Below are 9,227 nucleotides of genomic sequence, written 5' to 3'. Positions count from 1 at the left end.
TTCCAGGATGTCCTCCTCCTCTCATCAGGCAGAACTTGTGATCACAGACTGATATCATCACACAAACGTCTCCTTGTCACATTGGATTTCTGCTGCTCATGTCTGAGATCTGTCTCTCTAGGCCCAAGTGGCGGCAGACCATGCTAACCAGCGCGACGCCATCGGGAGCTAATAAATCATCTGTGGTTTTATTTCAGATTTATTTGGACCGTAATGAAGACGCGACGAGCCCCGGGCTGTAACCGACGGCGACAGGGTGACACTGATGAATGGCTGAAGGTGCGCTCTCTACAGTCGGAAGGAGAGGGAGGACTGTCACGGTGTGCCTTGTGTGTGTGTGTGTGTGTGTGTGTGTTAAAGAGTAGATAGCATTGTAGATAGCACTAGCATTAAATACTGTATATCATTAAATCATTAGTCTTTGTCCAGGAATCTAAAAATACTATTAGTCTTTCACTTTCATCATCATCCTCATCATCAATGTTATCACCAGATTTATCATTGTTAACTTTTTAGGTCTTTTAAATATTGTTTTATCAAAAACATTAAAATTTCTATGATCATTAACTAATTATTATTTATCATCATTTTATCACCATCATCATTACATCCACTACCAAATCAACAGATTTCAGCTCCTCCCTTCAGGGGTCACATGTTCAGCACGTTGATTTGGCATAAATTTTTATGCCGGATACCCTTCCTGCCGCACCAAGGTGGCCCTAGGTGCCTATGTGGGGCCACACCTGGTGGGGTGGGATACAAACCCGTAGCCTTCTGCTTCCCAAACCAATGCTCCACCAGGCCATTACACTCACAACCCTTATTAATTTTTTCAAAATCACAATCACCAGTTAATATCATAATCATCAGCATCATAAGGTGTCAGTAACAGTTGCATCATAACTTTCACTTTCAATATAAAATTCCAAAATATATTCGTCATTATCACTATCATCACTACTTTCCCTCCTATTATGAGTGCAATCATTATCATAGTCATCACCATCATAATTATGAAAGTGTCCACTGAATTTACACTGTCCCCATTATCATCATCACATACTGTACATAACATTATCAATAATATAATCATCATCTCTTGGGTTGATCTGATGCTTGGAAACCAAGCTCATTGGCAAAGCAACTGTGATTAACAAATCACAAAACCCAGTTAATAAATTTCAATCAACATTGTTTTTTATGAAGAGGATTTAATAATCATTATCACTACTAACAACCTCAACATCTTACAAAGGAGTTCTTGATGTTAATGGATCTTATTGACTTGATACCATTTCCATTATCGTCATCTATCTATCTATCTATCTATCTATCTATCTATCTATCTATCTATCTATCTATCTATCTATCTATCTATCTATCTATCTCTCTATCTATCTATCTATCTATCTATCTATCTATCTATCTATCTATCTATCTCTAGCTAACTTGCTTTCTAATCTACAATTAGTCCTGTGGAGCTGGTTTGAGGCAGGATTATGAAGCTTATGTGTTTAAATAAAAAGTTAAAATAAATAGCAAAGCGTTTCCTGTTAGGTGTGGGAAAAGTGGGCTGTGACAACACTGAAAATTAGGCTGCATTATGAACAACTTGAAAACAACTTCTCACCTCATGCAGCTGAGATAGTCCATTTTAAAAGTACTTTAAAAGTACTTAAGTAAAAGAAGCATGTTGGGTAGGTATGGGTTTCAGGCCTATCTAGGCATCATCGACAAACAGTTCATGAACCATCACTTAGCACCTCTAAGCAGTTTTACGCGTAAGCAGCTGTTAAATACTTGCACATAGCTTTTGATTCCTAAATCTTAGGTAAGGTAGAGAAACGCAAAAAGGGGGCATATCCTTCAGAAGATTAGATTTTGTATAGATGGATTTATAAAGATCAATAGCCAGGAAGATGGTTACATACTGTATTTATACAGTTAAACTAAAACAGCCAACTATAATTTTATCCTGATGTGTATCTACATAAAAATAAAAGGTATTGCATTATTGGACAGAGCTGATTTTGAAGTTGTTGAAAATTCTGTTTTTGGTCTGTATGCTCAAAATGTTTCCATAATAACATGTTGCTAAACATGTCACATTCTGTGAAGCTTCAGGTATGAGGCAATAATAATGTGACACAGAAGAAGTGTGTTTAATCTCTGTTGTGAAAACTTTATTTATTTAGTCCTTTCAGCTTATCTTTTGAGTTCAGGGTCGCCACAGTGGATCATTGTCCACATGTTGATTTGGCACAGTTTTTACACCTTCCTGAAACAAACCTTGCCAATTTCTGCCGGGCTTGGACCAGCACTGCACAGCTGGGGATGGGAATGGGCTTTTAGGGGTTCAGTGTCTTGCCCAGAGACACTTCGACATATAGTCGGGACCGGGGGATTGAACTACTGACCCTGTGGTCCATGGACAACTGCCTTACCAACTGAGCTACAGAAAATTACTGACCCTAATAAATCATCAGCAAAGGTATGAGGCATTCTGTAATCACTGGTTAGCATAACAAAGGTCTATTCTGGATGAGAAATCTAAAAATATGTTAGCAAAGGGTCAACGTGTGTATATATACTTCAGCAGGTTTCTGTGTATAATTTACACTAGTGTGGCTTCATTTCATCACCCTATCTCTCTAATTACTGCTGTCTGTCCGTGGTGAGACAACATCAAGGCATTTGGCCTCCCTGGCTGACAACCACCATGAAAGGACAGATAACACACTCCTACTTTACACAGTACTGGCACCATCTCTCTCCTTCCATCTTCATCACTCCGTCTCACACACTCTGTTGCACTGCTTTACTATGCTTCTCCATCCCCTTTCTATACCTCTACCCATCTGCCACCCACTAGCTGCAGAAATCATTACAATCTCTTACCTCTTGTCTTTCGCTCATCTTTCTCCCTCGCTTTATTCTTATCCAGAGTCTACATGAAGTTTAACTCTGTTCTTCATATCTGCAAGTTTAACAAGGCATTAGCATAACCTGTGGGACTTAAAATTTTTGTTTTCATATGGGTGGCAAACACACTTTTATCAACTCATAACACACATAACAATGTGTACGCAAGCCCACCCACCCACCCACCCACACACACACACACACACACACACACACACACACACACACATACACACACACACACACAAACACACAAACACACAAACACATGTACACTTACACATTTACATACACACACTCACACCTGTAAGTGCACAGAGCCAGTTAATTAGAGCTCGAGGCCTTTCTCTCCTAACAAACCTGAGGGTAATTAAAGAGCCCCTGGACACGGGTGTGTCTGCGAGCTGCTACTAATTAAGCCCCAGTGAGCTGATTTAGCTAATTAGCTAAAGGCTTGACGTCAGATGCCAAAGCATTCCAGCCCCCCGCGGAACACAGGAAGTTACTATGTTCCCACATTGTCCCTGGCAACACTTTAATTTCCTTGGGCATTAATCAACAAAGTTATAACTGTCGCTACTAAAACTGTCAATGGGGGATAGGGGAGGTTGGGGAATGATACCCTAAGGGGTGAAAGGTGTGGATCAATTATGTTAGAGCTCTGGGATGGTGGGACCAATCAGCCAGCAGGTATGAGGGAGGAAACATCTTTGGAGCATGTGACATAGGCTGTTATCAGTCATGCACTACAACCCTAACACCTGGACTTTTGACTCTGACCAGACATTAAACAAACCTTATCCTATGGCTTCAAAAATCAGTGTAATGTCAGATCAGATTTAAACACGAATAGAGCAGGTCTTTCAATAAACAGCAATAAAAAGAGCATGTTGATGATGCTTCTATCCTGCTGCAGTCTGGTGCTGCATCATTGCGTTGTGAAGAAAAAACGTTGTCATTTCCTGCTATAAAATTCTACCTAGTCCCTAGTTCTACCAGTCCCATAAATAATGCATATTCTCTTGTGCTTAAAGCTTGGGCTTATTCTTGCTTATCCTCAGTGTGATGTCACAGTGGGAGCAGCTTTAACACGCTTGCACTCTATTCAAAAGTTAAGAAGGCAGTAGAGATAGAGTTCAGCACATTAACAGCACAGCAGGTCTGTCGCCATCACCCTAACTCCCCCCCAAAGCTCTGTGACCACGAAGGGTCTCTGTTATCATGTTAACTGGACTTCTTTCTTCTATGCCTGAAAGATGCTAAACTGCTTAGGTTGGTTGGAAACCAAGAAGAAAGAAGTTCAGATGATATCACACCAAAGCTCTTATTTTCTGTTTGTTTTTCATCAAACCAACTCAATAGTAATCTCACATTTATCATATCAGCAAATGATTTTAGACCACTGTATATAAAGCAAGACATCTATAAGAAGCCTAAATTAGCATTTGATGCATTATTGTAGCATTATTAGACTTGGTTTGTTTGAAGCTAAACGGCTTACAGTATGTTCATAATTAGGTAATGAGTATTTCATAAGTGCTACCAGAAATCACAAAACTGGTTACATACCAGAGTAGATGTTCATCTCTCTCCATCTGCTTCCTCCTCATTTTTATCTTTTCTTCTTTTCCTATGTGTCACCAATAACTCAGCTTCCAACTTCATAGCTGGAGCACATCTGATCCCCATTCATTTCCGAAGTGGGAGAGGGAGAGCTGGCGTTGGCCACTAAGGCCCTGATCAATCATGATCTAGCACGACAGCTTGTATTAGAGATGGAGAGATGCAGGAGTAGAGAGATGCAGAGGGGGGTGGGGGGTGGGGTATAAGATATTCAGACGTGAATATTTCTCATTCGGAGATGCGTGTGATTTGTCGACATGACGAGATGCGATCAGAAGACGATCAAAGGAGGAGAGGAGAAGGAGGGTTGAAAAGAAAAAAAAACATCCCCAGCCCTGTTCGTTATTAAGAGATTAAATCCCATTTCTGACAGAATTGTCAGTGCGGGAGACAGGATCGAGCACAGCCGGTAATTTGACTAGTTCCCTATCTCCTCACCGCTCAGCTGGCTGATGACAGCCAGGCGACAGAGTGTTGAATATGCAAGATGTCTCAGCCTCTATCCCTCTAAACTATTACTATCTACCTCACTTGTGAATGCTGTCATTACTACCTCAAAGACACTCACACAAAAAAATGTATCCATGAACACAGATACAGACCTGGGAAATGGTACATTATGAACTATTTGAATTCTCACCAAGGTGTTTTTAACTCCCAGGAGACTGACAGATGAACTCTTGCAGGTTCAGGTCCTTCACATGTGTGTAAGCAACGCAGGTCCTCACTTTTTAGGTCTTTGGCTCTAGCTTCTGTGTTCTCTCTCAGAGTGTGTGTGCTCGCGCATCTCCACTGACAGTTCCTGTTAACCTGATGTGCATATACTTTCAGCACACCCACAGTGAATCCAGTCAGGCCAGGTGTTATTTTAACACATTCAGAAGATGAAGGAGGGACGTTTTCCTCGTACTCACATATTCTCATCCCTTGTTTTCTCCTACCTCCTCCTAGTCCCATCCCTTCATTCGAAAAAGCCTGACCCAGTATTACAGTGACATTATGGGGCCACTTACCGCCCTGCTAAAATAAACCCCAGTGAAGGAGGAGTGTGACAGAACGGGGTTACAGCGTGCCCTCGCACAAATTCATCAAACAAATAAACGAGGAATTTAGACTTAAACAGGGAAGAGCTCTCCCTCCCTTGCCATCTTCTCTAGTCCCCCTGTTAGTTCTTGTCTGCTCTGTGAGATACACACACACGTGCAGATTAAACAGACAAACATGCAACGGTGCATGCTCACATTTATGCACATCATCTACCTGCACAGTTACATGTGAGGACAAAAAGACCTCTAAAGCAGCTTCAGTCAAACCTTTATTTTGTTACAAAGATTCAACTTTTGCATAGTCAGGTGCTCTGGATCAGATGTCTGTTACTGCGGTAAAGCAGAGCCCATCCACAAAATATGTTTCTTAATATAAAGTTTTCTTTCCAAACATTAGTCAGACAACCTCATCAGTCCAGTCAAATGTCACCCATTTCAAAGCCTACTCTGTCAACAGATTCCAAAAGGGAACAACTTCAAAATGCTTACAGGCATGACAACTGTAGCATCGCTAACGAGCTCACAGTTCACGATGCCTGTTTTTTATATCAATTTAAGGCTCATTGCTGCTCTACCAGCTGCTGACATTAAAGATCATAACTGTATTTTTGCTTTATTTGTTTAAATGGGAAGCAAGCAGCAGTGAAAGGAAGTAAAGGCTCTTAGCTAGATTCAAAAACACGAAACTGACAGTTAGTATCTAGCAAAATGCTCCTCTGCCATTTTCTAGTCACAAAAAATTAGTGTTTTAAGTTTTGGAGTGATCAAGTTTAAAAAAAGAATTTATCCTTCTAATGCTTTTTCTAAGGAGGATATTGTGGTAGCTAACATAGACAACCTGTCAATTCTATAAAACATGGACAACCAACAAGGACTTCAAAATATTAAACTATAAAATGAGTAGGTAATTTATACCCATGTTTAAAACGTGCACAAAACTAGTATTAGCATCAATCTAAACTTGTTTGAGTTATTTCACGTTTGAACTCTTTCTCAGCATTCTTTGCTCGATTTTTTAAAACAGAGAAACTCATAAACAGGAAGCCTTGAGTTTGCATCATTAACACTAAAACATTTTGTATTTTAGTTCAGCACTTTGATGAAATCGGGATTTATTATTTTCTCCTTTACACTTTGGTCTTTCTCTACACCATAGAATTTAGTTTAGAGAAAAGAAACAAAAACTAGTTATTTTCCAGTAACAAAAAGATGAATCATGCCCACTTCTTTACTTCATTTACTCTTGGTACATTACAGTGAAATGAAGATAATCTAAATGGAATATATGAAAAATGTTAAAAGTTATTTGGTTGCATTTTTTGGTTTGAACAGCATAAATAATTTTACACAATTTTACATTTTATCCAAACAGATGAGAGAGATTAAGTGTGTTTTGAGATGGAACTTTTATTTTCTCTTATTTGTGAAGTTCACAATGTTCAAGTTATTCACAGTATGCACACTATTGTAATCTTATTATTAATGTTTTTAATAATGTTAACTTTACTTTACATGCGTTATTGTGCTTATCAACTTACAAGTATGACCTTTTAATACAGTTTTATTCTGCTCCTTGAAAACTGAAAATGCATTATATAAATTAAACAAACTGTGGACCACTGTGGAGAGAAGTAAGGACCAAACAGACTGTGTCTTGGCTTTGTTAAAATGATTTGCACACGTCATTTTACACTGAAGCACCCATTCATGTAAACTCAGAGAGAAAATCTAAAATTTTGTTCAACTTTAACACCAGTTAGTTAATGCAAACATTCAATCACTGTGTCATCTCTCAACACTTTCAGATTGCTTCCAGTGTTACACACTGGTTACTATAGCAATGGCTTCAAGGTCCATTCTGCATTCAGGCAACATCTTGATTAATCTCTACGATGACAGTGTGACTCTTGATGGGGACTGCTCCACATTGATCCATAATGAAGCCATTGAGCCGCATGACGAATGGAGGGGAAGGAAATTTGTGAGCACATGATTAATGAAATAATTAATTAAGTAATTGGACTGACTTAATTATTTATTTCTTAATCCTTGAAGTCGGATAAAAGTTTGATTGCGTATTCAAATCAGAGGGCTCGATGCGGTGAGTCAGTGTTGCTCATGTATACAGATCAGACTGTGAGTCTGTGGACTTGGTCATTGAAGTTTTAACCAAATAAACTGCTAATAATACCTCTTTTCAACACATTTTAAACAAAAGCAGATTAAACAAAAATAAAAGTGGCTTCCAAAGTTTGGGGATAATTTGTTATTTAGATGATCTGAATAATGAACATCTGGATGACCCGTCTCATGAGCTGTCTAAATTGAGCCAAACATGATTGTTTCAGCTTTTCATACTGTTAATAATATAGGTGATTAACTATCTTAACGATGAGTTAAGTCTGTGATCCTATTCCCATATGTGACTCCAGTACATCTGGAAATAGATTTTGTTATTCCACATTGTCTTTTCCATCTGCTGCCTGCTGTTGAGGGGTGTAAAAGCTGTTTCCTGGACCTGCTGTCAGGACTGTAAGTTTTTCCAGGAAAAACATGCATTAATATTGGATTTTCTCTTTAAAAGCTAGTGTGGTTTCCCTCTTTGACTCTATGCATATGTCGCACCTGGCATTAAAGCTTTAAATTAAAACTAAATCAAATGGAAAGCCTGTTCAGATTTCCCATAACTCGCATCATAAATAGGCTGATATATTGGTTCTATAGGCCAGCGTGGAAGCGAACCTTAAATTTACAGCTGTTAGATAATACAAAAGTCATTCTACCAATGACACACACCATGTATGAATGCAAGTCTGCAGATCTCAGTCCATGCTTTCCTGCTACTCAGCTTCACCTAGCCTGACTCTACTGAAATGTGTTCAATTCTCATGAAATTACTTCGGAACGCATGATTCTTTTTTATTTTATTGAGTCTACACACTCTACTGTCAGCCATCAACCCTGCACTACAGCCCTACAGTTAAGGGGAAATCATACTTTCTCCTTACTCTTGTCAGGAGATAAACATGGACAAGGGATGTGCAAGTACTTCTAATTATACTACAACTGGGGATACAGTTACAAACACAGACAAAGTACATTCCAGCTACAAAATATGATGGAGCCTCTGGAAGGTAGCGACAGTGAGAAAAAGTGCTTCTTTGTTTTGTTTGGCTAAAAAAACTTTTGTGTTAGGGTTTTACATGGCCAGTGTTAAAGACATTAAAATAAATGTAACATATCTTTGATATATTGAAAGAAATGGCTGGTTTACTTTTCTGGCTCATATGCAGCTAGTTTACTAGTGCTGCAGACAGTCCGTGCAGACACACATTTTTAGGCCTGCACGCAATTGTCCATAGAGAGTTCGTTCAGACCATTGCAAACTGGGAAGGTAATGAAGTTTATCTCATGGATATGGACATAGACACATGGAAAGTATGATTAGGCCTTTAGACATACCCACACTTGGACGCTACCTGCTGCTGCCTCATTATTCGGCCAATGGTCACTCTCACTAGCAGAAAATAATACAACAACCATGTGTTTATTAATACAATATCTACAGTTAAATATATATATTTAAGTAACTCTATGAAACTCTTATAGGTTCTGTGAAGTTGATGTCATGCT

The sequence above is a fragment of the Channa argus genome, chromosome 1, assembly GCF_033026475.1.
Source record: "Channa argus isolate prfri chromosome 1, Channa argus male v1.0, whole genome shotgun sequence".
Classification (NCBI taxonomy): Eukaryota; Metazoa; Chordata; class Actinopteri; order Anabantiformes; family Channidae; genus Channa; species Channa argus.
Note: the sequence above shows the minus strand (reverse complement) of the source record.